Below are 9,183 nucleotides of genomic sequence, written 5' to 3'. Positions count from 1 at the left end.
GTGTGTGTGTGTGTGTGTGTGTGTGTGTGTGTGTGTGTGTGTATGTGTGTAGCAGGTTTTTTGTCCTGCAAAGTTGAATAGTTTTCAATAGGAAATTGTTCAGTCGCAAAATTGTGAGAAACGGTTGCGAGAAATGCAGTTTTCGTACCAATAACGAGCGCGAATGTATTGCAACTATCAAGCTTGCAAGTTTCACAATGCTGGCCACTTAACGATTTTTTTCTATCGTTTCCTATAATCCTGCTCTGCGACAGCAACAGAAATAACGATGAGTGAAAAGTGGAAGATTCGATATATCAATTATCTTAATGTATATTAATGAGACTGGTATGAATATCGATCGTTTAACTTGTCGTTACCGCGCCTGCCGTCGAGAAATGCGAAAATTATTGACGCGCGGTAATAAACATGCTGCTCTCGCACGCTGACGATTTTACTCGAATCTTTTTGCTCGCGAAAAGCCAAGACGACGACTCTCGTTCGAGCTTGCTCAATAATTACTAACGGCGCATTTCTTTCTTCTTTTTTTTTTCTTTTTCCCCCTTTATATGCACATGAACGCGCGTCTAACGAGACGAGTAATTTAATTCCCATATGTAACAGCAGTTTCATACAAAGTACGATAAAACGTATAAGCGAGTCGTGATGAATGAAACGAGATCGCGATTCACGAGTGCGAACGTAAAAAGGTAGTCGTTAGTCGTTACTTTCGTGCCAATTACCGCAATTGCTGAAACGCCCGGCTCCTTAAACACGAAATCAAGTGCCTTACGACTGGGGTGCCGCAATTGTTGCCATTGTCGCGCTCCGCCGTTGTATTGGCTGGATACGACAAGCGCCGAGAGACGCCATTGTTCTCTACGACAGAAATTGCCGGCGAAATGTACGCGAGTGTGGGAACCGCAAAAAGAACTGCGAGCAATTACGATTATAATTGCGCGCGCGTTCTGTCTACACTTTCGATAAGTAACGCGTATTCGGAATGTGAATCATACACACACACACACACACACACGCGCGCGCGCGCGCGCACACGCCTTTACGTTTAATTTACATACTTATGCCTATTTCCACTAATATAGATTAACTTTAATCTCGGTTCAACTTACTCTTCGTCTTTCTAATCTTTAGAACTAGAATAAGACGAAGAGTAAGTTGAGAACCGAGATTAAAGTTAATCTACTTTTTGGATGGAATTATTTTCGGGCATTAGTCTTCTATATTTGTTTAAATACGAAAATCCGCGACCGACGTAAAAACACAAAATGAAACTGAAGCGGCAGTATTTAACGCCGGATATGCGCTGAGAATACAAGAAGAATCAATGTTTTTCTCCAATATAATCATTGACGCATACTTCGTTACACGTGTAAGAACTAGGATGACTCGAATCCTTTTAATATCACGCTATATCATGCTACTGACCTTGCTTCTTTTTAATTGCAAAAATGTATCCATACGGAGAGACTAAAGGTTGATCGATATCGTACAATGGGTTCTGTTACACTTGCAATGTATCGTTGAGATATCAATATACAATATCGTTGAGACTTATCTTCTACTCTACGTGTGCATGTGTGCACGTATGCACGTATAATGTTCACGTAAAAACCGTGTAAAATGTATTTTCATAAGCAAGTTTCCTTACGTTAGCATATGGAAGAGTGAATTGTATTTAATGAAATTAAAAAGGTAAATTTAAATCAGAATAAATATCAGAATACGCATTTTTTTTATTACACATATTAAATTTTTATTTTTTTCGTAAGAGCATCTGAATGATTTTATATAACATACGAGATAAAAATAAATAAATAAAAAATAAATGCTTTAATGAAATGGAATAAGTGCACTTAAAAAATAAGTGTTTTACTTTTAAGGTATTAAAATGCTTTTTATTCTTGTCTCCATTTTCTAAACACTTAAAGACGTTTATTGTGTTTTGTCTGGTTGAAAAAGTTTAAAACTAAAACATCTTTAAATGTTTAAAAAAATGGAGACAAGAGTAAAACCACCGACGAGATACTGTTAAAGACCATCGAAACTCTGGGCAAATTTTCGGCGGTATAAAAAGGGCCCCAAGGGAGGTAATTAAAGAATGCTGACATTATCGACAATTGATGTAAATTTGCTATTATTAACATAAATATTTGGCTTGAATGATTAAATTCATGATTTTTTATTACATAAATGTTCCGTAAATAAATATGCATACTTGTAAAACTATAATATCCTATATATCGCAGAAAAATTACAATTTTTTCTTTGCAGTTATCATCTCTGTTGACAATCAAACTTTGACGATAACACTGAAATTTCAATTTTAAAGAAAAATCGAGTATTATTGAGTTCTAAATGCATAAATACGTCTAAAGTAAGAAATCATAAAATTAGTACAATATTATCAGTTTTTAACTCTTATAATTACTTCAATATTCACAAGGACGCGAACTCCCATAAGGATGTCAGCCTTTAATAGTATCTCGTCGGTGGTAAAACGTTCTTCTTTTCACAGTGTGGGTAGAAGTTTAGGGAGTGTGCATCAATCGATGTCATGGCCATTTCCTTATTAGATTAATCAAGTCGTGACATGTGAAGAACATTTACAACAACCCACAAGAATTTTATGCTTTTGGCATGTCTTCGCACGTAGCGTGCTTGTTTCAAATTTATTATACACCTACGTATCGTTATTCGTGTATACACAAATGTTTTGTAGATAGTGTCTCTTTTGTCCGAAATGGAAAAAACACTTGATAAAAACACCTGTCTAAGTAGAAAGTTCAAATTAAGGCTATAAATAATATTATTCATGGAGACTTATAGAATTTGTTAATTAAAATAAATTTCAGTAATTTTTGTAATTTTCAGTATATATATTTATATTTTTTTGATACAACATCCTATGTGGCACAAGTCATAATTATGCCTGATAAATAACATCAAATATCGTAATAATAAGAGAAATATAATAATATAACAACAACGGAATAGTATTTCGATAGTATATTTCTCTGCAGTTTCCTCGAAGGATTTTATGTCGCGTTCTCACGTATACCGGTTTGTCGATAGACACGTTTTAGTTCATCGATACCACGAGTACAAGTTTACCAGTGCGTGCAATCGCATTTTACTCATATCGCTCAATATAATCCGATGTTTCGGGTCGCACGTATAACGTGGCCTCCTTCTCAAAGGCGACTCTTCAAACGTGATAACTCTGTGTATCAATTTACGTTGTACACGAGATGTTCCGAGCAATTTAATGCCAATTGATGATGATATACCGTATCCATGGCTGCGGCATCGCTATAATCAGATTGCACGAGTACCAATTGTACGCGCGCTTTGTCGGGCATCAACAATCAATTAAAAATTAATTATAACAATGCGCGACAACAGGCGCGTTTATCAGGCCTATCTCCATGCGAGGTAGTTTCTATTGTTGTACAAAAAGCTTCTACGCCATTTAATAGTGATGAAAGTGTAATTCGAAATTTATTTTATCTTCAGGCTGATATTTTAAATATTTGAATAGTTAGCTATTTATATATAGTATAATACATATAACGCAATTGTGTGTATAAGTAGCGCGGAGAAAGAAAAGCTCGATAAAAAGAATCAAGTTTTAAAATGCCTCACTGATTGTGCGAGCAGTCTATTACTTTGAAGCAGCTCTTTGCACAACGGGATAAGTCATTAATTATGTCAGCTGCGTATTTTGTTGATTAGAATGCGCATTTCTCGAAACGTCGGGAAACACACAGACGTTAAACTCTTTATTATAAATGCGCATTAATCAAAATGCGTTATTGTAACGTTCCTTTGTTAATCCCGACGAGCGGCGACATGTTGCTGGAGGTGAGAAACGTCGAAGCATGATTTGCAAATGGTCTACGCGATAATCATATCATCGCGAGGCCATAATCGTTTATAATAAAAAATTCTATCATAAATATCTTTACGTTATCTGCTTTCATCTAACGCGAGATATAAAGTTACATTTATTGTGTGAAATGTTAATCGACGTTAAACACTCAACTATATTGGATTGTTAAAGTAACATATTTAATTATTTAGCTTCTTCTTTTTTCAATCGTAGAAATGTGTTTGTTATAAATAAATCCAATATGTTATTTACGCGAATATCTTGCGATGACAGAAATACGATACTTTTCAGCTGTATAATTTATCATTGTAGCTCTAATTTATTAATCCGTCACTTGGTACTCGTAATGAAATAGAAAAAAAAAAAAAAAAAATACGCGTTTTCCATGGTGGAAATAATTGTTTTATACGGTTTAAGCAGAAGCAATTTGTAATCACTTGTTTGTTACTCGCTTTCGACACTTTGCTTAATCATATATCGTCGCGAAACAAAAGATCGAGAATTACCTAATTAGACTCGTACTAAAAGCTAATCGCGTTGAACTTAATTCTGATGCTGTTATTTTAATTATGATGTGTTTTAATTACATGTACAGTTATACAAATAACTTTTCACGTACACGTACCGCGCGCGAATTACAAAAAGTTTGAAAATGTTAAATAAAATAAATATAATGTTTTTTATATATCCGTGCAGTTTAAAATAATGTGGTTTTATGCGGACTGTAAATTTCTGAAAAGAATCTCGATATATGTATGTCAATATTCTTGTACTTAATTCGATATACTACTTAAATAAGTTAATGTGTTCTATATATTTATGTTATTCGCTAATGAGTGCTTTATTAAATTGAGTATTCGACTTTCCAATGCCTTTAGAAATTGCTACATCTGACGTACGTACATAAGAGTACTTTCTATTCTAAATTGATTTAAATATGCCTCGTAAATTGGTTGTTAACATGGCGACATGCAATGATAATTGTGAAGAAGATTAGAAATTGTCGCGCAATTGCTTTTGCAGAGCGTGACGAATTAAAATCTTAAATCCAACGTGCATAATATGAGAGATACGGATTCTTCGTGCATGCGACAATTTCTTCGAATGATTTCCGCATGCAGGTGCATACAAAGATCTCTATTTCCGATCTTCGTGAAAGTTAACAAGAAAGTTGTCGCTTTTAACGTCAAAAATAGATTCGTCATCTTGAGCTACCATATGTGACATCAATTTCTCAAATTAATCCACAATTCCATTAAAGCAGGTATTTAAATTATATAATCATTCGATCTTGTCGATCTTATACGTACTGCGATCTTTCTTGAATAAATACTACGCATCAACTGCATATTTAATAAACATTAATTACATCTTTTAATATTTGTCATAGAGGCGGATTATGTACGGTGAATTAAATTAAATACAAGTTATAAATTAATAATTTTTAATATAAAATATCTGTATTTTTAATAAATATTTACAAACATTATTAATATTTATAAGAATTAATTATTCCGAATACTTGTAATAAATAATTATAAATTAATAGTTTACATAATAAACACATTTTGTTGTTGATTCAAAACGATATATTAATACAATATATTAATTGATCTTGTACGTTTTTAAAAAAATATTAAAAAATGTGGCATTAATTTCGTCCTCTGAACGAATAAGCACAATATGTATGGCAAGCCGTTTTACTTTTTAATAGCATAAAAGAAATTTAGTCTAATGTTAAATTCTTGAAAAATAACTATCTCATAAAAATTACGATTTTTAATAATGAATTAAAATTATGTCAAGGCATAATAGAAATTCCGAATTTTTATTATGTCGGGGCATAATTTTAATTTGTCGAATTATTATTATGTTACGACATAATTTTGATTCATTATTAAAAATCGTAATTTTGTTAAGATTACAATTATGTTTTGAGAATTTAACATTAGACTAAATTTCTTTTTATGTGCTGTTAAAAAGTAAAACGGCTTCCCATAAATATGCGACATTCGTCATCACTTCTAGTTAATCCCGAAGATCCAATTACGCAGCAGATTTACATTTTTCTTCAATGCCACTGGAGAGCGTTTCTTATTTATAGTGCCGTTCACCGTTACCATTCCGTTTCTGTTCGTGCAACGATTCATCTCTACGCATCCTGTGCTTAGAACAACGACGATTATTAAGCATGGCTTTCCGTGTCGCGATTTTTCCACGTGGTTCATGCAATATCGAGCAAAACCGCCGCCTTCTGATCGTAGATCATTCTAACTAGTAGGAAGCTCGGAACTCGCTGGCAGCGATTTATGAATGATGCTGATCCAATTACTCGTAGGAACGCAATAAATCAAAATGTTAAAATTCATTAATCGAGTAAGTAGGAAAGCCGAGATAGTTGTGCGTGATTCTTTAAAACATCATAATCAATTGACACATAGTCTAAATGATTACCGTCGTTTATATTACACTTGATATTAATTACATTACAAATTCAGCGTGTATGTTACCATATTTTAGAGATCAGAAATCTCGCGTTACGTTGTAAAATTTCAATATATATATATATACTTGGTTTGTATTCCAAACATAATATTCTCAGAGGATAATTTCACTGTAACTGTTCAGCGTTTATATGAAAAAGTTGATTTTTTTTTTGATCGAGCCCCTTTTTATGAAATTTCGATTGAGTCTCGTCGGCGCAGTTTCTCATAAGGTAAAACGAGAGGCGGAAGATGGTTTTGTAGTAAGCGAGCAAATGGCCTGCAACCGACCCATTAAATCGATCTTGTAGACGATCGCACTCCGGCAAGGAGATAACGATTCGTTCACGGTATCTCGGCGCGTTACTGTGGCTAATCTATTCATTGTCCAAGATATTGAGTAACCGTCACAAATGTGACAATCGTGTTCACGATCACAGTGATATTTTGCTCATCGGGATCGTTCGCCAGATCCTGTTGATGGACGACAAAGTTTCAATCCTGGAAACGCATAATGCTATAAAATACAGTAGAGCTAATGACTTCTTCTTCTACTTCTTTCTCTTCTTCGTTTGATGAGAACCTATTCTCTTAGCCCATGAACTAGTTTTTAATAATAAAAAGGAATGCTTCCATGCGCTCGCACAACTCGTTGCAATAAGAGTAGCGCTTTGAAATACAACATGAAATTTCTGAAATATCGTGTTGTTATGTAAATATTTTTCTCGAGGGAAAAACTGAATTATTCAATGCAAAGTTCCGTTCGCAGGATCCTCCACTGCAATTGCATCGTATAATGGATACTTACATACGAGTATATATACACGCATATATGTCATGAGATTTCTTGATGCTCGTATGTAAGCATTAGCATTGGGAAATGATTTCTCACGTAACTAATACGTTCTAATCTGAATTCAATTTGTGATATCGCTTGCATCGCAGAACTCGAGTTAGCGTTAATACGATGCGACATCTTTCCCGCTTAATCACTAGCCTCGTAAGCGATTCTTAAATTTAATCGCGAGAGACGAGAATAAAAGTTCGAATTGAAAAGAAAGAGAGAAAGAATTAAAATTGGAATTTTGTTATCTGACAGGTCTGTTGTTGTCGCATTATCGCATTATATAACAAAAACGAAAAACAATATTGCATATACATAGAATTGTGCAAGTGGAAAAATAGGAAATCTCTAATTATATATTTATTCAAGATAAATTATTATTTACTTTTAAGTAAATTCTCTGCAAGCAAAGGGGTAAACTAAGGAGAAAGAAAGAAGCATACGAATGGGAAAAGTTTGGAAAAGGGAAATTTATATGATATATATTTATATAATGACGAAATATGATGCTGCATTCGATTACTTCGATTTGAGACTTTTTGATTTGTATTAAGGAAATTGTATTATACAAGACTATTAAGATGCTTCGAATTATTTATCAAGAGATTGTATTATACTAGACTGCTGAAGATGGCTTGAATTAAACCGAAACGTTCGGTATTTGTTATATACATGTGTAATATTAAGAAATATACAATATGTTAATATAATCGCTCCAATTACTGCCCGAATTTAGGCTCTTAATTGCCCGTTTTTGTCACCAATTGTTTATTTTATACCTCGAGAGCCGGCAACTTCAATTATTCATTTTCCAAGAAATCTCTAGTTATATATTTATTCAAGATGAATTATTATCTATTTTCAAGTAAACTCTCCGCAAGCAGTGGGATAAGCTAGAGAGAGAAAAAAAAGAAGCGTACGAATGGAAAAGGTTTTGAAGAAGGAACTTTATACGTATATAATGAGACGAAATATGATGCTGCGCGTCTTGGACAATCGCAAGTAGATATCCTCGTCAGGATCTTACTATAAATCACGGCGAGTCACATCCCGATCCTTACGCCTCCGTGTCGTCGTCCGCGTGACGAGCGTAAACGCGTCACGTGGGTGTAAACACATGTCGCGACGCCGTGATGCGCGGACGTAGAGCAACGCTGCGTTGGATCGGAAATCGGCTTGGCTCAGGCGTGCCTGAATTTCTACCGATGCATACATATATGCAGACTACCATCTTCGCATTCCATGCCCGTTGCACGACTTGGCGCGACTTGGAATTCCTCCGTGAAAGCGATGGAGCAACTTAAAGGACCGCTCACAGCGCGTAGACGAGCGCGCGGCGCTCGCTCGCTCGCTCTTTGTTTCGAGTTTGAGGAACAAAGGTGTACTCGCGCGACGCAACTGCGGCGGCTGCAACGCAACGGAAACGATGTTTTGTAAACGCAAAATCGTTTCCTTTGACACGAAACCGGATTCTCACCGAGTTCTCACGAGTGTGATTTCTATATACACACAGTACGGACGATCCGACGGTACCTCAGACAGTCGACGATAATTTTACCGAGTCTACGGTATCATCGAATTAGATTGAGTTGACAAGTGACACGTTTTTTTTATTTTTTTTTTTACGTGATTAATATATGATTGATATATGAAGCAACATGGGAAATTGTGTTACTTTTTAGAGAAAGGTACTTACATTAAGTATTGTGATAATATGCATAATGTTAAATGTATTACATAGATTCATTTGTTCACCGAATAAATTAGATTACATTGTTATAATCGTGTTTTGATTTATTTAGATTTTATGTATCCTTTCTTGTGCAATTTATTGCAATTTATGTGAGAATCTCGATTCAAGATGAAATCTGCAGATGATGTGACGCTTTCATGAACAAGCTGTCACTTCCGGCACTTATATGTTTCTGTTTTTTCTATTCTTGTGTAATTGACTGTCTAAGTCGAGA

General features: G+C 34.6%; 1 protein-coding gene across 2 annotated transcripts in view; it reads left to right on the top strand.

The window, feature by feature from the left end:
* LOC108747490 overlaps positions 1 to 9,183 on the top strand; it is a 46,109-nt gene that overhangs the window by 8,127 nt on the left and 28,799 nt on the right. The gene's annotated exons all lie outside the window — the stretch shown is intronic.

The sequence above is a fragment of the Trachymyrmex septentrionalis genome, unplaced genomic scaffold, assembly GCF_001594115.1.
Source record: "Trachymyrmex septentrionalis isolate Tsep2-gDNA-1 unplaced genomic scaffold, Tsep1.0 scaffold2, whole genome shotgun sequence".
Taxonomy (NCBI): Eukaryota; Metazoa; Arthropoda; class Insecta; order Hymenoptera; family Formicidae; genus Trachymyrmex; species Trachymyrmex septentrionalis.
This window is presented reverse-complemented; position numbering and strand designations above follow the sequence as displayed.